We start from the raw sequence: 25,100 nt of genomic DNA, 5'->3' as shown, positions 1-25,100 counted from the left end.
AACCCAAAATAAAAGATGTTACATAAAAATTAGGGACATTCGGGAGCTGATGCTCTCAACTAGTGTCCATAGGAAGAACTCACCTGGGAACAGGTAGAGGGAAGTATACTGCGATCTAACACACTATTGGACTGCCAGAAGGTGCTACTTTTGGGCTCCCTGATGTGGGTACACTTGTTTTCCTTCCTATTGCTACTTTAGGTAGGTACTAACTATAGCATTTAGGGAGGAGGTCTACAACACTGTCATTTTGGAGATGAGGTTATCATGTGTTCATTTTTCGGAGGTCTGAACCAGGTCCAATCCATGATGAACCTTAAGTGACTTAAATTTCTTGGGGTGTATAGGGTAATGGGGCATATAGGGTAACCCAGATCCCAGTATCTCACGGATCGCTTGATCCCACTCAACCAGAAGATAACAGGCTTATGGCCTCAAGGTGCCTGACGAGCTCTGGAGTTTGAAACAGTCTATCTTTTAGATGCTGTGCCTTAAGAAACTGCTCCTTCTTATCGCCCCTAATCACGGAAATCTTGTTTTGAGTCTGGCCTTTAAGGGATCCTGTCACCAGGTACCTAATTTTCACTAAAGACAGGTTGCAGAAGCCCATTACAACTGCCTTTCTGCCTTCTCTAAGCATTTGCATTACAATATAATTGTGTGTGCACCCTGACAGAATCCTCAGTGTAGTCCCAGGGTTTGGGCTTTGGTTTGGATGCATTTCAAAAAACATGTGTGCTGCAGACTCCTCAGCTCTCAGCCCCCACCTGTGTGCTCCTGTACAGCTCCTCCCTCCTGCTCCGTCGGAGGTCACAGCATGGCGAGCTGACAACAGTGGGCAGGGAGACTCTATGCTGTGGCACTTAAGGTATTTAAACCCTCCATTACCCCCATCCCGCCATCTCCATCACCGAGCCCATCCTGCGATCTCCCTTCACGCTCGGTAACAGATATATCCGCCTGTGAGCTGATGCCGGCAGAGTAGCACCCACGGTTAGAGCAAGCTCCGATTGCAGGTGTTCCCCCACTCGATCGACACCTTCCCTCTCAGCGAAGGATATAGCTGCTACTGAGCTAATGCTGGAAGTGTAACAACCGCGGCATTTAGATTCCTTCTCGCTAATCGGTCAACCCCACAATCTGCATCCCCTCGCTCCTTTTTTTTTTGGTTCCAGTCTTTGCTTTGACAATGTGGGACTGAAAATAATCACCAAAACCCTACATAGAAGGTATAGCCCTGTATTACAGAAATGTATCTTTATTGAACCTCCACAATAAACGCTGTCTAAAAAAAAAGTTATAAATATTAATTTTACCTATATAGTTACACAAAAAATGATTTAAAAAAACCTTCTTCAGAATGGTGCTGGTGTAAAGTATAGCATGCCCCACAAAAAATAAGCCCTCAATCTCCAATATGTTATACATTTTGGAAGATGGCGGTGCAATAACTATAGATTTTTCCACATTTTGGTTTTATTCTGTAAAATTTCTAAAATCTAAGAAAAAAGGATAGTAATATGGTATCGCCGTAATCGTACTGACCCATAGCATGAAATATGTTTATTAGGTTATATGGTTAACACCAAAACAAATAACGTCAAATCTAGAGTTGATCTATTTCCTAACCCCCTACTCCCCAAAAAATGAGTTAATCATTTTTGAGCGATTGTACATAGCCCCTCCAAAATGATATAACGGAAAAATTCGATTTCATCCTGCAAAAAATAAGCCCTCACATTGCTATGTTAAGGGAAAAGCAAATATTTTATAGTTTACTAAAAACAGTTACATCTTATAGAGCAAAAGTGGCTACTGCATGTCTCCCCTTCCTACCTTCTGCACCCGCTCTGCGCCCATAAAACAGGTAACAAGCGCCAGGAATGTGGGACGCTGCTGCTTTGCACTATAATGGCGCTTTTTTTTTCTTTTCGTGAAAAGTACCGTATTTTTCAGACTATAAGGCGCACCGGATTATAAGGCACACCATCAATAAATGCCTGCTAAAACGTCTAGGTTCATATATAAGGCGCACCTGATTATAAGGATGAATGACCAGCAGGTGGCAGACCTGTGCACGGTTCAAGGCAGCTGTAGTCTGTAAGTACGGGTCATATATAAGGCGCACCATCAATAAATGCCTGCTAAAACGTCTAGGTTCATATATAAAGAGCACCTGATTATAAGGATGAATGACCAGCAGGTGGCAGACCTGTGCATGGTTCAAGGCAGCTGTTGTCTGTATATATATTACGCATTTATAAGGCGCACTGGACTATAAGGCGCACCTTTGATTTCTGAGAAAATCCAAGGATTTTTTGTGCGCCTTAGAGTCCGTATCCAACTGAAAATTCTGGTATCGGTGCAACCCTATTCTGGACACCCCCTTTAATTTTAAGGCTGCTCCGGTGAGATCCTATATCTTTGTGTACCGTAAGCATCGCGGCTTGATCGCCTGATTTCGTGTTAGGTTTGCACCATCCCGATGTTCCGGTTTATCGCCACACAGGCAGACTAGACAACAAAGTATCTCATCTCAGACTTGTCGATGACTTTGAATGCCGGAGCGAATAAACACAGATTCTTTCCCAGATGTGTTTTCACGCGATGCGCACATTGTGTGTGTGTGGTGGGGGTGTGTGTGTGTGGGGGGGGGGGGGTTCCTAGAGCACGCCATCACAGGTGGGAGCGCCCGCGTACAAAAGGTGCTGAGCTAAGAAAAGCCCCGCAGGATCACAACAAAAAGCTTCATTCATCATCCTGACAAAGAGACAACGCAGACAGAAAGTTACACCGCGGCACGACACTTCCGTGACAACGCATCGCTGCCCCACACTTCAAAACCATCGACTATACCGCCAATAGGGCACCGCTAGCCGCTACTATGTATACACGTGAAATAGCAGAGGAAGTCGCCCCTCCTGCTCTTTTCATCCCTGACATGGGAAATTGTAAGGTTGTTGTGACAAGAAAATTAGTAAATACTCAAAGATTCCAACCTAAGACCCTTAAGAGGATTATCCGAGGAAGAAAACATGCGGAACCTAAGTATAGATCCGGGGAGAAGCTTTACCTGTCTACATAGTTTTCATGCTTCTTTACCTGTAGCTTAACGTTAACAAAGTGGAAAAAGTCACTATTGAAATTTTATATTGACCTATGAGACATATGAGGGCTTGTTTTTTGTATTAAGAGTTGTATTTTCCAATGGTTTAATTCTCTAGCTAAAAATAACCTAATAATAAAAATAAAATCCTATGGCGGGATAAAATAAAATGATTATTCTGACACTTTTTTTTTTTTTTAATTGTTTATGTAGTATTAAAACAGTGTAGATTAATTCTGTAAGTGAGTGCCCTTAAACGGGTAATCTCATCTGGACATCTACGTTTAATTAATCTGCCATATGCAAACATTTCTTCAACTGGATGTTATTTAAAAAAAAAAAAAAAAAAAAACAGATAAAGTACCTGTGGTTCCTTAGAAATAATATTGTTGCCCTTGGATATGACCACCCCTGTTGGAGGGATTGTACAAAGAAACAAATAATTTTTGCATTTGAAATGTCCTGGAGTTACTGCACGTCCCACAGCCGTCGTGTGGTAAGGATTTCTAAATCCAGGTGGATTGTGCTCCTCAATGGGTCATTTCGAACCAATGCTGCCAGAGTGCAGAAGTGGTCGTATCCAAGGATATCTCTTTCTTTTTTGTGCTGTTACTTAATGCCCTCTTATCCAAAGTCATTAGGGCCATGCAGTATTTTGCTGACACTTTCCCTTTAAATAGAAGTTCCTCACGGCTGGGTTCAGATCTGTAATAAATAAGATGTTACTTTTGTTCAAAAACGTCAAATACAAAAGAGAGGTGATAAACCCACCCAATACACGTCGTCCCCGTAGTTTTGGGTGGTTTTCCATGACCCGGTATAAATATGGCTTGTCCCGGGGCCATCTTGCTTGTGTGAACATCGTTGTGCATCTGCAAATTTTGCTGATTGATATCTGGCGATTTTTTTCCTCAAGGTCTGCGCGCTGTGCGGGCTCTGCTACATCTCTGAGAACATGGGAGACAGCCGGATATTCCGGGGGCCTTCCGTATACACAGGACGAGAATAGAAGGAAAATAATCAATGTCAGGATCTTTAGCGAAGAACGTCAGAGCCGGCGCATGAAAAACTATTAATACAGCTGCTGAGAAAGCAAACAGCCTCCGGCCCTCGGGCCTTGTATCCCAGATTGATTGTCGGGAAGGTCACGCCGTGCGCGTTCACTACAAGTACTGAAGGTGTATTGAGAACTTAAAGGGGTTGTATCCAGTTTGATCGTTACGTCCTAACAACAGAATAGGAGATTCTGTCGGATCACCAGAACACGGGTCCCATTTCTCACTTATTGAATGGAGCTGCGGGTTGAACATGTGTCTTGCCGCTCCATTCAATAATATAGGAGCATTGGATATCGCAGAACGCAGCACTTTGCCATCTCATAAACTGTCGTGATGGCGATAACCGAGCGCTGTGCTCAACAATTTCCGATAGAAGAGATGCATGCTGGACCTGCGGCTTCATCCTTTAGGGAGAACAGGACCCGCCCCCCCCCTCCCCTCATGATCGGTGGGGGTCCATTCCCGTGATTTGTGTGACACCCAGCAGTTGATGAGATTATCGCCGATCCTGTGTATGTCAATCAAACTGGACACACACACATATAACATATTGATACTGTAAATATTTAGAGAGAAACATGTACCATTCCCAACAAAGTAAAAAATCTACACTAGGAAAAACATCGCCAAAGCCAATTTGCCCTACACTATACATATTGGGGCTCATTTACTAAGGGTCGCGGATCGCACTTTTGTCGGACTTTCCGTTTCTTTCAGCATTTGCACGGCTTCGACAGGTATTTTACAGGGGTTTAGTAGAAGTGCAATCCATTTATATAAAACACCCAGGGGCTCTCGCAGGACCTTCATTTTGTGATTGCTGTTCTTGTTAGCTGACGTCTAATTCTAAGACCCTCACAGCTCCAAGACCCCCATAAATCACCTGTAACCTTTGGGGAAACTAATTTCCCTGCAGCACCCCGGCAGGTAAAGAGGAGCATTGCACATCTCTGTCACAATGTATTGTCTATGAGCCAAGTAATATAACATTTATATACAGGTGGTCCCCGGGTTACGTACAAAATAGGTTCTTAAGTTGAATTTGTCGGAACGGTATATTTTATCATTGTAATCCCAGACTGATGATTATTTTTTGGTGACAGTGGGATTTGAATAATGAATAAGAACCAGGATTAGTAATAAAGCTTCATTACAGACACCTGTGATCACTGTTATAGCAGATTATTGTAGCCTAGGGCTAAAGTGCAATAACTTACCAACATCTAGAGGTCGTCTGTAAGTCGGGTGTTCTTAAGTAGGGGACCGTCTGTACTTATAGTTCAAACTTACAGGGGTCCTCCCTCTATTCTTTTACAATTTTACTATATGAAAGTGATTTCAGTAACTTGTGTAACTATTGATGATTTATTTTTTTGCAACTTTTATGGGGACATTGTGACTTTTGGATATGTTTATGTTTTGTCAGCGACTGGTACTGGAAAGCCCAATGCCGCACTTTCCGGCAGAGTTGGCACTTCCTTTGGGCTCCAGGTCTCCACCCTCCTGGCAGAACCACTGACCGGTGGTGCTGTCGGGTTACGTCAGATGATGATATAACACGCGGTGTTTAGCTTTGCTCCTACCACATCTGTTTCCAGTTCTATCACAGAAGAAAGGGCGGACTGTACTGCGCTGCTGCTCCACACCTTTTGTCTTTGGCAGCGGGACAGCAGCGCGTCTGTCTATGAATGGAACGATTGAGCACAATGGCCTGGCTCTGCTGCCATAATACCGTCCTGTGTTTACCGCCCGCAGAGCTGACAGGTGAAGCCTGGAGACAGGTGCTCATTTAGGTGAATTATCCAACACCTTAGGTGCCCTTTGATGTGCTCTGTGTATATGGGAGGCGATGGGTCGTAGTGTGATTGTTTCTAGTAATGACAAGGAACAGAAAACAAAGGCCGGGGTTACAGAAGAACACAGCAGCTTTCTTTCTAAACAGCGCCACTTCAGTTTGAAAATGGTATTGCGTTTCAGGTCTGGGACCTATTTTGCCCTACCATCAAAATCCATCATTATAAACCAGGACATTACTCGTAGATCCAGACACCGGGACTGTGGTAATCTTCTTATATTTGTTATCCATGGCCTCCTTCCTTCTAAGATCAACTTGTAAAATTATGCTAATGAGCCTGATGGGCTACCATAGCCCCTCTGTGATCTGGCTTTATAGGCTGTTACACTGTCGCCCCCTTCCCTCTGCTGCCTCAGCAATTCCTGCTGTAATATCAGTGCTGAGGGAGCAGGGGTTGGGTGAGACAGTGTAACAGTCTGTAAAGCTCTGTTATACTCTGTATAAAATTAAAACTCAATAAAGGAAAAAAACAGCAAAACAGCTGTGTTTGTACAACGTAAAAACAAGGTCACGCTTGCACAGTCTGCAGCTAATACTTGCCATGCACAGAGAACAGTAGAGACCGGCCGCCTATCTTCACTGCTTTCTGCGCATGACGAGTATTAGCTGTACAGGCAAATCTGGTTCTTCTCACCCCATTTTCACATGAGAGGAGTCAAGTTTAGTGGTTGCAAGGGCCATGTCAATTCTAAAGCCTCCTCTTCTGTTCATTGGCACCATGAACATACTGCTGGTGTCATATTAAAGATAGAATTCTGATCTTTCAGATGTCATCAGGCTTATGGTTCTGTGAGCTACAGAACTGGTCATACAGTCAGTTGCGAACTGGATCTTTTAACTGCATTTGCATTTTCAACTATGTCTTTAGCTGCCTCTATCTGAAAGATCCTTTATCTTTAATATGTCACCAGCAGCATGTTTCTGGGTGCTATAGAACAGAAAATAGGGACTTCTGAAGTGCCAACCTCCCTGCAACCACTAAACTTGACTCCTCTTTTGTGAAAATGAAGTGAAAACAGATTTGCTTGATTTTTCTTTTATAGGTAAACGAAAATGAAATGGGGTAAAAACTGGTGACAGATTCTCTTTAAAGGGTTTCCAATGGCAAGGGTTTGGTCAGGTCTTCCTTTATGTGTGTAGATCAAATATGACTATAACTGCGAACGCCCGTTTTTAATCTTGTCCAATCCATCCTGCAAGGGGGTCCCTATTGTTGAAATGAACTCCTTTAATTTATAGCTGTAATGCCCCACCAGGGTACAATACCGGGGGAGCATGCCCATCCCCCCGCCCGACTCCATTACCCATTAAATAGCAATTTTTTTATTAAAAAAGAAAATATTCAAAATCTGTGTGTTTGCGCTTTTGCACTCATTTAGTGTTTATTGTATCGTTACATAGTTTTAATTTGGAATTTCGTAACATGAAGTTACCAGATAATGAGAGTTTATTTTCGAGTGGCCTCTCAATTTTTTTTTTTTTTTTTAAAGAATGTTGTTTTTCCTGACATTTTTTTTGATGGGTGAGGTGTTATTGAATATGGAAAGCCTCACCCGATCTCCGGGACATTCATGTGATATCTACTGATGATTACAAATATAATCATGGTCGTGTGACTAAACATGTAATCTCGCTTAACCTTCTCTGGGACACCCATCCATAGGTACTGGCTCAATGGGATTCCTAAGAGGGAGCTCTCTTACAGAATAGTCTTTTGTATATGGCCAATGCTCCATGGAACTCTATGCAAATTAGCTGATGCCAACTGAGCCTGAGACTGTAGACGGCGTGTGGCTTCAGTTCTTGCCCCTCATTAGTACAGAGTGCATGGGGCTGTGTGGCTGAATAAGAGGAGAACAGGTAAGTTATCTGTATATAGGAACTCAATGCAACATCCTTAAAGGAACTGACCATTTTTAAATAAATTTCTTCCACTATACGTGTATCTGCTTCTATATACCTCCTTAGAGAGCTTCTGCCTTTTCCTGCTCTCTCCATACTGCACAGCTTCCTCTCACTGCTCTAGGCTGTCCTTATAGCGTCTCCCACTGTATTTTCTCCCCACAATCCATCCTCACTTGACAACGACAGAGAGAAGGATCAGGATGAGTCCGAGCTCTCCTGCTACAGCTCCTCCTATTCAGATCTTACAGATGTTAACAAAGAAACATAAAGTGTCTGCACACAGTATTCAGTAGTAGTAATGCAGAGTCACTTTCAGGGATTATCGACAAGGCAGTAAAGGCTCATGGGCAACTAAAAGTGTGGCCAACCCCTTTAATTAAAAAAAAAAAAAAAAAGTAGTAAGGCAGTGCTATATGTACCAAGCCGGTTTACATTAAGAAATAAGCAGAAAATTCTATGTGTGCTAACAATATTTATAAAAAGTGACGGGAATCGGCTTTATTTGTGCAATGATTTAAAAAGAAAGAAATAAGGAGGCAGCACTATCTGTGCCAAGGCAGTTTACAGGGAGAGGAGTTGAAGCAGCACTACCTGTGCTACCAATATTTGCAGGAAAAGGTGAGGAAACACTTTCTGGGTCAACAATTTATAACAAAAAAGATCGGGGAGTACTATCTGTGCCAAGGCAGTTTACATGAAGTGAGGCAAAAGTAGCACTACCTGTGCCAACCATATCTGCAAGAATAGATGGGACAGCATTTCATGGACAAACAATATATAAAGGAAAATATAGAGCAGTACTATCCGTACAGTTTACATGGAGAGGGGAAAGCTGCACTACCTGTGCCATTGAAATTTGCAGCCAAAGGCGATGGCAACTCTTTCTGTGGAAACAATATATTAAGGAAAAGATAGAGCAGTACTATCTGTGCCAGACATGGAGAGGGGAAAGCTGCACAACCTGTGCCACCAATATTTGCAAAAAAAAAGAGGGGGCAACTTTTTTTCTCGGTCAATAGTATTTTAAGGAGAAGATAGGGCAGTACTATCTGTGCCAACACTATTTACAGGATGAGGCACAGAGTCCGTACTATCTTATATCAATATATCAATATCGACTGACCGTGTTGCTTTATGGTGAATTTCAAGACAACAAAAATGATACTCAAGGGTGAGAAGGATTTTAGTAACAATAATGGAGGAGATGTTTCCGTTGTATGACATCATCAGTGTGACATCATCACCTTCCATCCTCGGCTGTGCCCACATGCCCATAGTAGTCAGTATATGGCGGGGGTATAAGGCAATGTGCTGCACTTCATGATATAAAGCTGCCATATGGTGTAATGATACTCTCCATCCATCAGCTTACATAACTCTTCCCTCCCAGCGTTACATAGTGTCCTTAATGGAAGCAGTTACATGATGATCTGACTACGGCTCCTCTGATACCAGAACATCTAATATATGACATGAATACGTCCAGTCATCCAGCATGAATAGCCTGCGGCAGGACAGGAAACTGAAGAAGGGCTTATATAATGCAACAAAAGTTGTGTAATCGCCCATCGGATGCCTTCTTAATGGGATTGACAAAATATATAAAACCAGAGCTCTAAACCAGTGCTGCGCCGCCCCACAGGTTACATGTGGTATTACAGCTTGGAGTTACTGAACTAGTTTGCCGCTTTATGTGTAAGTTCACATTATGATATTTCCCCCTATAACCTTTAACCTCGACTTAGTTGTTAATCTGATTAAATCGATTAATTCATCCATTCAGAGTAGCTCGATTCTGATTCGAATCACAAAATCAATGTTCACCTTGTCACTGGATCGAACATCTGAGGAATATGAGGAGTACTGAGAAAAAGTAAAGGGGGGGGGCATTGAGAAATAAGTAGGGGGCTATGTAGGAAAATGAGGGCATTCAGAAGTAAGTAGGAGGCAACATAGGAATATAAGGACATTGAGAAATAAGTAGGGGGCAACATAGGAATATAAGGACATTGAGAAATAAGTAGGCGAAGATGAGGGGCATTGAGCAATAAGTGGGGGCGCAGCATAGAATGATGAGGGGCATTAATAAATAAGTGGGGGCCAACATGAGAAATTAGAAATGAGGGTCAACACAGATAGTTGGGAGCTTAGAGAACAATGGGGGGAAAAAAGAAATGAAGGTAGAGACAGAAAGATCGGAGAAATAAAATGATAAGCGGGGGCATAGAGAGAGTTAAGCGGGGGACAACAGAAGCCTGGGGCATAGAAGGATAAAAGATGTAACGTAGAGACAAGAAGGGGAGATGTAGAAAAATGGGGGTCTACTAGGAAAGAGTCATCTTTGTTTTAGTACAGTTTTCGGGTCGGTTAACATTTGGTAGCCTCTTCTCCGGACTCTGGGATTATCACACTTTAAGGGGTGTTCAACGATTGATAAGAAAAATACTGTAAACCCCCTTTAAATCGGTTACAACGTAACATTAAAACCCACTACTTAGCGAATCTCACATTCTGCTACAATGATCCATTCAATCTGGCGGCAGCACCCGTGACCCGTAACCCCAGGATGAGCGCTCACACGTGTTCCTTATTGCTTTCACATGATGCCGGTGATGAGTAATTGCATTTGATGCTCATTATTCTAGAAGGCAGATAAAGCGATACATATGTCTCCTTGCATTGGGGGTACATGTGCAGGTATGGGCACAACGGCAGATTATAGTGATTAGACCGTGCCGGTGACTTGATCTCTGTGGCATGCAATTACTTCTAGAAACCTGCAGGAAACAGGACCTCCAGATGTCCAGAACATGCTTTGTGTAATCCTGGGAGACATGTGTTTTCACTCACTCTGGCACGTACAGGTCCAGTATCCCAATCTGTGCGGAGATAACAGCTGGCCCTAATCTTTACATCTCGGCTCTCCTAAAAGGGTTGTTACTGGAGGCTGAAAATCCCATAAAGACCTAATATTAGTATCAGCACTAAAGATTTGTTACTGTAACCGTCTCCATCAGCTCCATCTCTGAATAGGTGAAAATCCTCTGAATCCGGCATAATTGGAATTCTCTTTCAATTCCCTTTGCATTCCTGAGCAATCGGTGGCATTATTCTTAGACCAAACGCACCAATCACAATTTTTTGGGGGTAACTTAATCTATGATAACTAAGTTCTCTCAGGGTCTCAGTGATAGAAGCCCACGGAATATGAGAATGGGGGCTCATTGTACCCCAGATGAATAGAACTGCCTGTTGCGAATGCACTTTATGGCGCTGATAGAGATAGCCGGAGATCAGCTATATCCGTAGAGATGTATAGAGCAGTCGACGCATGTGTGACTGGCTGTTATATACAGCTGGTTTACAACTGAGACCCCCCCCCCCACGATCAGCAAGTTTTCACGGGACTTGTTGTCACTGCACAACCCCTTTAAGATTGTGAAGACCCTCAAGGTAATCAATGTTCTAAAAAAAAAAAAAAAAGATATCACTTATAAATTTTTTTATAAAAAAATGTCATAAAAACTAGTGTCCACATGGCAAAATACAAGCCCTAAGCTGTCAAAATGAGATGTGTTAATCGTGTGCTTAACCAAAAAAAAAATACAAATTGGGGGGGCGGCTGTCTGACGATCCGACTGAGCGCGGGATTTAACATTTATGTCGTGTCTCAAGACAATGCACTTACATGCACCAGGAAGAAGAAGGTGAACCCCGGCGGACCTGAGCGGGGAAGCGACACATGCACGATACCGGACACACAATGTAAGTGAATCGGGGCAGATGTGCATTCTCATCGGACAACGCACCTCGGGGAATGCACAGGGACGGGTAAGTAAATGTGCCCTAATGTGTCTCTAAACAAGCAAATAAATGTAATGTTGTGGTAGGGACACATAGCCGCTTGCCAGGGGCCCCAGGGCTTTGATAGGGTTGTCATTTGACCCCTATAAGAGTTGTTTTTATTTTTTGCGCTATGACCTGAGATAACTTGTGGCGTATGATAACACGGTCAGACTTGGTGATATTTGGTGTTCCCGACTCATTCCAAGTTTGTCAACAAAGTTTTGCCTCATATTGTTTGTCCTCAGCTCCAAAACTTTTGGCAAATCGTTCAGGAATGTCCTAACTTGCACTCTGGAAAAACAACACAACACAATTCTGACAACATTTTCGATGGAGCGATCAATAACCTTATGATCTGCCCAAATTGTGCCTCACTCTTTATATAGAGCATCAATACAAGGCAGGGGCGTAACTAGGAGAGGCAGGGCCCTATAGCAGACTTCTGAATGGGGCCCCCCTTTGCCTGGCTGTCGTCTTATCCCAGGGTGGTTGAAGGCACATATCTGTCCCAGTAACTGCAAAGCACATGGGGAAGTAGACAGCAGGAAGCTAGAGATGAGAGATCCGTGGTCCTGCTGCCTTATTCCGACATTTCTTATCCGAGATCCTCAGCTCAGCTGTGCACTGTTATATAAATATATAACACATAAGATGTACCGGTATATATTAGTGCACATCTTCCATTCTTTAGTGTGTCAGGTCAGTTGTCGGGGCCCCCTGACACTGTGGGCCCCATTGCAGCTGCTATGGCTGCTGCCACTGTAGTTATGCCTCTGATACCATTAGAGGGTTCATCTTTAAAAGAATAAATAAATAATAATGGAAATCCATAAGTCCATAAGAAAAACTTTCAGTGGTGCGATTGTTTACAAAAATGAACGCCCCGTTCTCCAACCCTACCCTGGTAGTGTAACGTGGGGAAGTGGTTAGTGCACATTTAACTTGTGGTTTCTAATAGTTTCAAGGACAAGTAGGTCAGTGGAGGGGCATAGCATAGCTCGAGGACATGAAAATATCAAATCCACCACTGGCCCAGGAGCAGAACTCTACCAGAACCACCATTAAGTCCCTGGGCCCGGGCTCTCTAGAATGTGATATCAGGACATACAGTCAGTATTTGCCTCTACTTTTCCAGTAGATATCGGCGCCCGTGTCCTCTCCTGCTGCCTCCAATCTTTCCAGGAATCCAGGTCCAGTAAACAAGCGCGTCTGATGATGATGATGAAACCCGGCTCGCTCTCGCTGCACTTGTCTATATTTGGTGGCAAAGTTTAACAGAGCCTGTTTGCTTAAGGGAGGCTAAAAATAAGAGCACAGAGGGGCGGTATTGTTTATATCTCTCCAAAATGTTGTTTTCCACCAAAATGCCACACACACACAGTAATGCCCGAGATGTTATCCTTAAAGGGAATGTCTGGAGTGGCTGCTTTCTTGCAGATATCACACCACAACTCTCTACTGGTTGTGCGTGGTATTGCAGCTCAGTCCCATTCACATCAGTAGAGCTGAACTGTAAAACTTAAAAAAGTAAAAAAACAACCTGCGGACAGATGATTTTTTTTTTCTTTTTTATAGTATTTTTGGCAGATTTTTTTTTTTTTTTTTGTTAAAAATAAAATGTTCAGAAGTTGGGTTGTCTATGGTTTTAAGTATTGAGCTGTTTGACTATTGGCTTTTGTGGGATGAGAGGTATTGATATTTTGATATTTTTGGCGACACTTGGCTTTTGTAAGATGGGATGTGGTTTTTTGTGTATAGGTTGTTCTAGGTTTTAGGTTTTTTATTCAAGGTTTCATTTTTATTATTTTTTATTATGATGTGACGAGATATTTTGCTGTAAAACCCCGAAAGGTCCAGGGTGGGGGAAGAAAAATAGAAAACTTACTTACCCCTAACTCATCCTGCTCTGGCTCCTGAGTCCTGTGTCATGCTGGTACTTCCAGTTTTTTGGCTGAAAGTTTCAGGGGAGCCTCGGGACCTGCTTTATCCAATGAGTGCTCTCCTTGGACCATGGGACTTCACTTTAGTTTTCCAGGAACATCCTGATCCCCTCTGAGTTTTTCAGTTTCATCTCCTGACATGCAATGTCAATCAGCTGCCTCTAAAGCCAGTAGGATCTTGTCATGTATCAAAAGTGGTCTGGACTCTCGTGATAGGGGTGTAATATTACCACTGTACAAGGCATTGTTTCGGCCTCACCTGGAATATGCTGTCCAGTTCTGGGCATCAGTCCATAAAAAGCATGCCCTGGAGCTGGAGGGGGTTCAACGTAGAGCCACAAAAATAAGGGCTATGGAGAGTCTTAGTTATGAGGAAAGATTAAAACAACTTAAATTAATTAAGTCTGGAAAAGAGACGACTACGAGGAGACATAATTAATTTATATAAATATATGAATGGTCCATACAAAATATATGGTGGTAAGTTGTTTCAGATTACCGTATATACTCGTGTATAAGCCGAGTTTTTCAGCACACAAAATGTGCTGAAAAACCTCACTTCGGCTTATACACGAGTCAATTAAAAAAAATAAATTTTAATACTCACCCTCCGGTGCCCGGATCCACCGGCGGCGGCTCCCGATACCCGGCGGCTCCTGAAGTTCAGCACATTAAATAAATAAACTTAGTTCTCACCTTCCGGCGATACTCACCCCCGATCCACGGCGCCAGCTTCCGATCCTCGTTGGTGGCTCTCGATCCCCGGCTGCGGCTGTCTTCTTTCTTCTTTTGCCGGCAGAGTCGCGTCCATGCGATCTCCCTGCCGGCGCTTACTATGATGCGGCGGTGTGACGTCATCAGCGGCGACGCCGCCGCATCATAGTGAGCGCCGCCGGGGGAGATCGCATGGACGTGCCTCTGCCGGCAAGAGAAGACAGAAGACGTTGCCGGGGATCAAGAGCCACCGCAGAGGATCGGGGGTGAGTATCGCCGGAAGGTGAGAATTAAATTTATTTTTTTTTAAATGTGCTCAACATACATGGGGGCAGGCAGGCTGGCTGCATACATGGGGGCAGGCAGGCTGGCTGCATACATGGGGGCAGGCAGGCTGGCTGCATACATAGGGGGGCAGGCTGTATACCACTTGGGGCTGGCTGTATACTACACCCTCGGCTTATACTCGAGTCAATAGGTTTTCCCAGTTTTTGGTGGTAAAATTAGGGGTCTCGGCTTATACTCGGGTCGGCTTATACTCGAGTATATACGGTAGATCAAATCAAAAGACGAGAGGGCACTGTCTCCGCCTGGGGAAACAAGGTTTAATCACCGGAGGCGACAGGGTTTCTTTACTATGAGAACTGTCAATCTGTGGAATTGCCTGCATCATGCGCTGGTCACAGCAGGGACAGCAGAGAGCTCAGGCGCTGGTCACAGCAGGGACAGCAGAGAGCTCAGGCGCTGGTCACAGCAGGGACAGCAGAGAGCTCAGGCGCTGGTCACAGCAGGGACAGCAGAGAGCTCAGGCGCTGGTCACAGCAGGGACAGCAGAGAGCTCAGGCGCTGGTCACAGCAGGGACAGCAGAGAGCTCAGGCGCTGGTCACAGCAGGGACAGCAGAGAGCTCAGGCGCTGGTCACAGCAGGGACAGCAGAGAGCTCAGGCGCTGGTCACAGCAGGGACAGCAGAGAGCTCAGGCGCTGGTCACAGCAGGGACAGCAGAGAGCTTCAAGATGGGTCTAGATGCCTTTTTACACCTAAATAATATTGATGGTTATGTATATAGAATTGTTTCCCCTAAATCCCTTCCTCATCCAATCCCTACCCTTCCTCGATTGAACTTGATGGACAAGTGTCTTTTTTGAACCGTATAAACTATGATACTATGATGTTTCTAATTGTAACTACAGGTGGTCCCCTACGACACCCGACTTACATACGACCCCTAGTTACAAACGGACCTCTGGATGTTGGTAATTTATTGTCCTTTAGTCCTAGGCTACAATAATCAGCTATAACAGTTATCACAGGCGTCTGCAATGAAGCTTTATTGTTACTCCCGGTTCTTATGACAACCCAACATTTTTAAAATCCAATTGTCGCAGAGACCAAAAAAATTCTGGCTATGGATACAATTCTAAAATATACAATTCCGACTTGCATACAAATTCAACTTAAGACCAAACTTATGGACCCTATCTTGTACGTAACCCGGGGACTGCCTGTACATGTATTCCAAATAATGGACCAATTCCACCATCACTCTTTTCTATTCCTCCTAGAAATTTACGAATAAATTGCCAATTGGGTGGTACCTGCTATGGACTGACACTGTCCAGTCTGTGCTTCCAGTACCCAGAGTAGTGGAAGGGGTTGGGCTGAGCTTGCACCCTGCTAAGCTGCAAACGTGGCCCCCTGCTATGTGGTAATTTGCCCAAGTAGAAGTAATGCTGTGTACAGTGCGTGTGTGCACATGCTGGATGCATTACATGTGTAATGAGCGCCCGGGACGCTATAATGACAGGGGGGGGGGGTGAGATCACGTCCCGGATGTCACACTCTACTACTCCCCGTGCCTCATGCTGTACAGTCAGGTTATTACAGATTGTTCTTCCTGGTGGAGCAGCGTGATAGGAGGATTGCACATTCTGTACAGCTGCAGAACATCGCATCATCTGCCTCTAGCCAAATCTATAGCTCCCAAAACGGGAACTTATTAAAGGGGTTGTCCCACTAATGACACTTTACCCCCCTCCATCCGAGTCCCATAATCACAGCATCGATCACAACATTTAAACAGATGAAGAAATGTAGATGATCAACCTATTCTGCATGTACAAATCTACCTGCAAGTGCACTGGGGGCGGGGCCTGAGCTGCCACATATACTTAAAGGGGTTGTCCACTTTAAGGACATTCCTGCAAATATTTTATAATGTGTGTGTAATGAAGAGATACACAATTTTCCAATATACTTTCTGGATCAATTCATCAAGGGGTTTCTAGATCTCTGCTTGCTGTCATTCTATAGGAAGCTTCATTATGTACTTCCTGTAGATAAACACAGGTCCATAGTCACATGATATAACGAGCCTTGCACCTGTGTGACATCACATGACCATGGACCGGACAGGAAGTAAACGATGAAGCTTCCTGCTGGATGAAGCAAGCAGAGATTTAAAAAAACCCTTGAAGAATTTAAAGAATTTAATTGAAGAATATACAGAAAGTACATTGAAAAATTGTATTTTTTTTTTATTTCATTACACAAACAATATCAATTGTTTGCTGGAATGTTTTTTAAAGTGCACAACCCCTTTAAGTATATGTGGCAACTCTGGCCCAGCCCCCAGTGCACTTGCAGTTAAGTTTGTGGACAACCCCTTTATAGACGGCCATGAAACTGAAAAATATCAATCATGTCATCAAGGTGATGGTTCTATAGAGGAGCTGGAGCACTAGTATCAAGAAAATTAGCTCCGCCCCCAGTGCACTTGTACTGCATGTTTTATACTTTGAACGTTTTATTCCACCCAATAATCTTCCCCTCTTCTAATACAACGCAATCAGGACCTGTAATCCACAGTAAGCCCCGTGCACATGGAGTAGATATTCTTCCTACATATAATTTATGATACTAGCGTTACCCAATGATTTCCCTTATTACCACACTTGTCTGGCCGGGATGCAATAAATCCCCCCGGATATGCAGGATATAGAGGGATGGTGTCTGGTCTGCAGCGTCATGTCATCAGGAGTCTCCCCGCAGAGCATCTCGCTCCTCCCGGCGGCTCCGATTATTAATACCACATTACATAACTTGGGTCGATGCCTGCAGACAGCTGGATTTGTGATTGTGGTTATGTACATTTCGACAAACCTTTAGGGCAGGACTTAAATGTCAGGAGAGAATTCGAGTCAAGATCCTGCAGGCTGGAAAATGCAATCTCATAAAACCATCAAGTGGGAGCAGAGTCATCAGAGCGGATGCAGCAGGGTATTAAAGGGGTCCGAGCAGCTCCTCAATCACCCCACATCATTGTGTAGGGCAACTTATAGGCTTTCCTGACATATATTTCTAGTTTTCTAATTCTAGAGATAGCTGTGTTTATATATTTATGCAAATTAGCTTCTCGGTGCATTGAGGGCGGGCCTGGCCCCGTTGGTGCTCCAGCTTTCTTCTCTACCAATCCTTTGTAAAGCTAAAGAGCTGGGTAGCAATCAGCAGCGTAGATGGAAGAAACCCAGGGGAATCGGCAAATCTCCGATTGATCGATGGGGGTCTAACCAGCCCCAGGTTTACAAGAATGTTGGCCCGTTAGCACCCTAAAGTGCCATGGATCAATGGATCACTGGACTACATGTATTAAGCCTGTAGACAAGCACATCAGCTGGACTTGTAGCCCCTTGCCCTCATGACTTCGGGTGGTCCGAGGTGAATTAAGCTCATTCCATGAACCCCAAGATTTTCTGACACAACAATGGAGCAGAGTAAGTGCACTATGGGGCACACTTACTTACCTGTCCTGCATGTTCCCCAAAAGTGCATTGTCAGCCTGGAATGCACATCTGCCGGGATTCACTAAGATCGTGCGCCCGATATCCTGCATGTGTCGCTTCCCCGCTCAGGTCCCCGGAGTTCACCTTCTTCCTGGTGCAGGTAAGTGCATTGTCCATGTATAATGCCGTGTGCGGCGAGTCACTAAGATCATGCGCCCGATATCCTGCATGTGTCGCTTCCCCCATCAGGTCCGCCGGGGTTCACCTTCTTCTTCCTGGTGCATGTAAGTGCATTGGTTGCGACACAATTTTTAATCTTACATCCCGCACTCAGTCCGAATCAGTCGGATTGTCCGACTCATTAGCATAATTGTAAAAGTTGATTTTAGAAGGAAGGAGGCCTTTTTGATTTATTATTATTTATTATTATTACAATAATAATATTAATCTTTATATAGCATCTTTTGTACATTAATCTTTATATAACAAATTCCGCACATGTGAATATGTTCTTAGAAATTTACATTGTCCCCTTCCTCTGTTACATACCCTGTAACTATATTAATAATTGACAACAGGGTGTTGTTGGTTCTGTTATATACAGGGTGTGGCTATATACAGAATGCTATATACTAACTGATTGGACAGTAGCGAACTGATCTGACTGCCTGGACCTTCTATTATCAGCAAAACTGGTTATCACAAGCTCTGAACTTCCAAGAATCAGTCAGACACCCAGCTGTCCATCATCGATGTGGAATCTGTGGCTACAAGGGTGTCCATGTACCCCCTGCTACTCATTACAAGGCCCCCTTAAATTAAAAGGGGTTGTCCAAGATTTCAAAATTGTGACTTGCCCCCCAAAAAGTGTATGCAAAACCAGATGAAAGAAAGTAGGTATTTTATCTGGACAATCCCTTTAAATGATAACTTCCTTGGGATAAAAGTACCTTACGTCAGATATGACGGATAATCCATATGTCTGACTTAATTAGTTCAGGCCAAGTCATTAATATAGTGAGTGCAGAGGCGTCCGGTCTGGGCTGGCGGCTCGGGGAGCCCATTACACTGTTTCCTGGATGTCGTGGCAATGATCTCAAGGTGCCTAATAGAGTTAGCGGCGCCAGACTGATTCACCTCTCCGGAAGAGCAAGCCTTGGCATGAGAGAGGGAGCCGGAGCCTTCACGTATCAAAGGAGAAGATGATATAATAAACCTACAAAGGACGGAACGTGGAGATCCCTGACTCACACACACGGCACGACTTGTGCTCACCTGAAGGCTACACATCACCGGAGGAATGTACTGAGGCTTTAAATGGAAATCAGCGCGTGTAACACGGGGTGTAATAACATAACAAACCTAAGGGTTTATTTAGGGAAATCCCATGAAGACTTGGGGGTTTTCTTTCCACTCTCTTGGTTTTCGATAGACATTTTATTATGAAATATCTATCGCCCTGCAAGGACCTTTCTGATCAATAATCTAGGCAAACATTAGCACATATTGGTTTTTATTTTATTGCCTAATCATGAATGCATTATAATGGATCATCCATAGGAAAAAACTGGGTCATATAAGGAAACTTAAAGGGACTATGAATACAGCTGCACTTGCTCCTAGCATATGACTTACTTAGCCTAATGGCCCCCCCCCCGCACAAAGGGGATAGGTAAGAGATTGATGACCTCTGCACACGACGGATACTCCATTCAATTCTGAAGCGCTGCTGGAACAGGATCACGTTCAATGCCCTAGCACAGTGGTGGCGAACCTATGGCACTGGTGCCAGAGATGGCACTCCTAGGCCTCTCTGTGGGCCAAACCTACAGAACCTATCATGTACGTAACCCAGGGACTGCCTGTATGGTGCCCTAAACAATGTTGCTTGTGGGGTTATTCAGGAGCTGGTTGACTCCCTTTCATTTTGGACATCCCACACCACATGTGAAGAACAATACTATCTGTACCAATTGGTGCCCATTTGTTCAAAGTAAAAGCGCTTTTCCCCTGAAGAGGGCGCTACTGTATGAGTTTAGATTTGCACCTTCTACAGGCGAGTGCTTTACAGTAGGTGGTCACAGGTCAAAGAGAAAATCATGCAGTACTCGGCAGGGGGCGACAGGGAGCACATAACATCTGCCTTATCCTGAGGCATCATGGGAATGACAGTATAAATTCTATATTTAGTATTTTTCGTTGTTATTGTTACTTTTTCACTTTATAACCGTAACGTTTACTGCGCCTTTTTCATGTTCCTATAAATTCTAAGAAGAATGACTCTTTAGGATCCTCGCAGTCAGAGGCGGTTTGATGCGGCTGGATGCACCCATGCCAAAAAATGACCGCATTCCCTGCGCCTATATATCACTAGGATATTGATGTGTTAATAGGGTTATCCGGATGAAGGTCGTGGGGGTGTTAGACTCTATAGGAGGATATGCAGGGTCTGGGTTCTCGGGCCCTTGTCCTCCGTCGTGGATGTGTCTTTTATGAGATTTTCCCGGCACGTGATGTTTCCATGTGTTCGCTGGAAGCCGATGTGTTTTTATATTGACCGAGAGCCCAGTCCTTGTCTGTGCCACCGGGATTTCTCAACACATCACTCAGTGTTCAGCGCCAATGCTTTGTGGTTGTGGACGTGACTGCACGGAGGTTAATTATTCATCGGAGGCAATGTGCTGCACTCACATGACACCGCACAAGGTGAACCTGCTGGAAGGAGGTTTTATTTTAGGTTTTTTTTTTCTTTTTGGAGGCATTAAGTCATTTCCTACAGTCCGAAACCACAACGTCTTAAAGGAGCAGCACAGGAGAGGATCTCGCCCCTTTCACATGCCGGTCCAGACACAAATATTCTTGTTCCGCAAATATATAGTCTCCTTAAAGACTTGATGCGATTTTTGATTGAGGTGATAGGGCGGGGCTTAGTCAAGAGGGAGTGGCTTTATAATCTTTTCTGGACCCCATGCGGAAGGGAGAGGTTCTTGCTGCAGCTGGTTGTCTTACAGCCAAACAGAGGATTGTAAGGAGGGGAAAAAATGGACATTTTTGTATGGGCTTTTGCTAGCTGAAAGGGTGGAGCTTGGTCAAGAGGGAGGGGTTAACTTTAGTTGTGTTCTTTTGCAGGGGGCGGAGTCTTCTGCTGCAACTGGTTGTCTTACAACCAAACGGAGGATAGTGATGACGAAAAATGTTTTTCTATGGGATCTTGTTGACTGAAGGGGGTGGAGCTCAGTCAAGAGGGAGGGGTTAACTTTAGTTGTGTTCTGTTGCATAGGGCGGAGTCTTCTGCAGCTGGTTGTCTTACAACCAAACAGAGGCTAGTGGTGAGGAAAAAACGGACAATTTTGTATGGGATTTGGCTGGCTGAAAGGGTGGAGAACAGTCAAGAGGGAGGGGTTAACATTAATTGTGTTGTGTTGCAGGGTTGTCTTACAGCCAAAAACAGGATAGTAAAAAAGGGACAGCATTTTATTCGGTGACTTGCTGGCTGAAAGGGTGGAGCTCGGTCATTGGAGAGGTTGACACTAGTTTTGTTCTGTTGCAGCCCAATGCTGTAGAGTAAGGGGAGAAGTACAGAAGTTGGTGATCACCTGGGATATGCAGAGATAAATTCTCAGTTTTATTGACGGGTAGGAGTTAACTTTAATTTATGTGTATTTTATATGTTTCCTTTAAAGGGATATACAAATACACAAAAAGATGGATAAAAAGATAATTATCGCCAGGTATATGAGAGCTGCCTGACCCACGCGTTCTGCCACGTCTCCGCGTGGCTTCCTCGGGGGTAACTATTTTTCCTTGTGGAGAGGCCAGCAATGATTCTTGGGAAAATGTATGCAAGTCAGCCCTTCTCCCGGAGGAAGATATAGGCGACTACCTGGGATATCAGTGAAGTCCAATGTCCAACCCATACACGTAAACAGGACTTACTATAGTGTGGTATTTAACTCTGGGCCACAGCGGCTCCCAATGAAAATGAAAGAGGGTCCATGGATTCCCACACAGAACCAACGACTACCATAGTACAGGCAGTTTTGTTCTTAAGTTTAAGATCCAGAGATCTTCAACAGAGGTAACAGTGGGCAGAGGGGCCCGTTTTTAAATAGTGGTTGTCTGTAAGTCAGGTGTCCTTAAGTAGGGGACCACCTGAAGAGCTGATCGCTGATGGGGCCAGGTATTGTCCTCCACCTATAAAAATGTTACGTTTGTGGGCTTGTATCTGCTCCCCATATCTGAGCACTTACCCGCAGAGACAGCTGCATTCCTGACCTGACATAATATTACGTGTTTTACAGTACAAAGGTTGTGAAAATCCAGCGACTTCCCTGCTCTTTAGCATTCTCTCACTTTGTTCTTCCAGAAATGGGAAAACCCAAATCTTGGGTTAGGGAAAAATGATGGGGTATGTAATCCTTCCTGGTTCCTAATAGTGTACAATGTTGGGACCCCCCTGATGATCACTGCAAGGGTCCTGTGACCTTTAGTCGTTCCTTATAAAATTATATGGACTGATGGACAAAAATTGTGGCATTTTGCATATAGTGTTACATAGCGGCGTCTTGTGTGCCTCGCTGTCACTCCATTCACACACTGTATACAGGACCCGTGCTCTTATCATTAGTGGGCATCTCCGCAAGCAAAACCCCAGTGATCGGACACTTATCACCAACAACCCCTGGATCAGTCACCCATATAAATAACATTTAGATAGGGGTATAGTTAGTTTAAAGGGAACCTGTCACCACATTTTTCACATATACAGCTAGTGGCAGGTTCCCATAGAGCCCTAGTAACTAGCTGACTCCTTTCTTTTAGCTAAAAATTGTTCCCCTGAGATTCCAAATATTCAACTTTATAGCTTTACCTATTGAGGTGGGCCTGGCCTCCTCGGGCTGAATCCAGCAGCTCCTCCCCATCCTATCTCTGTATGCAGTTGTAATGTCAAGTGACCAGGGTGACATTGCAGGTCCTTTAGCTTTTTAGCATTAGAAAACTGTACACCAAGCATATATCTCGCGAAATCACAACATATTGTTTCACATGAAATCACAGCAGCCTGCACGGAGATGAGTAGGAGTCCATGGAGGCTGCTGTGATTGTTTTATGTGGTCAGATTTGTACATGGGGTACAGTTTTCTAATGTTAAGTAGCTTAAGGAGCTCTGATGTCACCCTGGTCACATGACATTAGGCCACACCCCCTCGACTCGCTCCATAGATGCTTAGATACCAGGCAAGATTATAGTTTTGATTTTATGGGGATCTGAGAGAAACTATTTTTAGCTAAAATAAGGATGTCGGATAGTTACTAGGGCTCTATAGGAACCTGCTGCTAACTGTATTTGGGAAAATGTGGTGAAAGGTTCCCTTTAAGGAATTGTATTCAGTCCCCTTTAGTTGGAGTCTCTTAGTCTTACCACTCTTAAAGGCTGCATTCACACAAGCATGCGGCCGTACATATGTCCCCCATAGATGGCAATAGCTGCACATGCTCTATCTTCTGCCCTATTTATGGCTGTGCGGTGTTATTCTCAATGGAGGGGGTGCGGCTCACCTATGCCCGCCGGCTGCATTTGTGTAAATGCCCTGTTTTTTTCGATAACCTCTTTATAAGATGATGGTGGGAATTTCTTTGGTAAATACTGTCTGTATATCCTGCATTGTTTCTTGGAGTACAGTGGTCTTTTTTCTTATGGATGTGGCCACATGTCCCCGGCATTGTTCCCCTGGATGTCCTCCTGTCATCCTCACAGCACGTTCAGCACACAGTTAACCTATAAATATATTCAATCCACATACAACCCCCTATAGGCAGCGGTCAATCATGCCCACAAGTGTTTCTGGGCTTTCCTGATGAGGATACTCTTAGTTCTTATCCCTGTGATCTATGCGTGACTGACTCGTACTGCACTAAAGTTCCTTGTTTTTATGGTTGCTACATCCTCATACCTGAGGATTCTTTACATGTATGGGTGAGTGGCCGCTCAGGGGTTTGTATTTTTAGATATCATGGACCTAAATTCAGCACAGGGTTTCCCTCAGGCATGACAGATTATTTCGCAGGTTAAAGGGCATTCCAGTTTAGATTCCACCAGGTTTTACCCCACAAAACTATCAGTCCTCTCAAGCTGGGGGGCGAAATTTCATTTCTATAATTCCCTTTATGTGAAATTTCACCAGTTTACCTTTAAATCTCTCCCAAAGTCGGGCAGATATGACTCTTCTCACCTCATTTTCACATTAAATAAGTCAAGTTTAGAAGTTGCAGGGGTATTGACACCTAAGAATTCCATATCATGTGTTCTATAGAAACATGCTGTCATATTAAAGATGAGAATCTCCTCTTTCAGAGCACATCAGTCTTATGGTTTTGCGAGCTACAGAACTGAACATAAAGGCAGTTAAACAATAGACGGGAGCCGGATCTTTATCTGCAGCTTGTATTGCCAAATATGTTGTTAGCTGTTTGTATGACAAGTTCTGTAGCTCACAGAACCGTAAGCCCGATGTGTCCTGAAAGATGACATTCTCATCTTTAATATGACACCAGTAGCATGTCTCTAGGTACCACTTAACAAAAGATAGGGGCTTCCGAAGCCTCACTACCCCTAAACTTGATTAATCTCATATTCGTCTGAATTTGAGGGATTTTTTTTTTAAAAATAGATAAATGGGGATCCTAGAAAGGACATTTCATCACCTACCTGGGGGGTTGGTAGTTTAGTTGGGTAAATCCTGGTGACAGGTTAATCTTCAAATTTGTATTATCAATGCCTCACGGGTTTCAAGATCCCTGCTAGAAGACATTGCTTATTTAGCTTCTATACAAATCAGTCCAGGTCATGTGATGGACTCCCATATGCACAGCAATGATAAAGACTTTTACCTAG

The 25,100-nt window shown here is 43.9% G+C and overlaps 1 protein-coding gene across 1 annotated transcript in view; it reads left to right on the top strand.

The window, feature by feature from the left end:
- Positions 1-25,100, top strand: part of NSMCE2 (NSE2 (MMS21) homolog, SMC5-SMC6 complex SUMO ligase) — a 125,403-nt gene that overhangs the window by 58,086 nt on the left and 42,217 nt on the right. The gene's annotated exons all lie outside the window — the stretch shown is intronic.

The sequence above is a fragment of the Engystomops pustulosus genome, chromosome 5, assembly GCF_040894005.1.
Source record: "Engystomops pustulosus chromosome 5, aEngPut4.maternal, whole genome shotgun sequence".
Lineage (NCBI taxonomy): Eukaryota > Metazoa > Chordata > Amphibia > Anura > Leptodactylidae > Engystomops > Engystomops pustulosus.
This window is presented reverse-complemented; position numbering and strand designations above follow the sequence as displayed.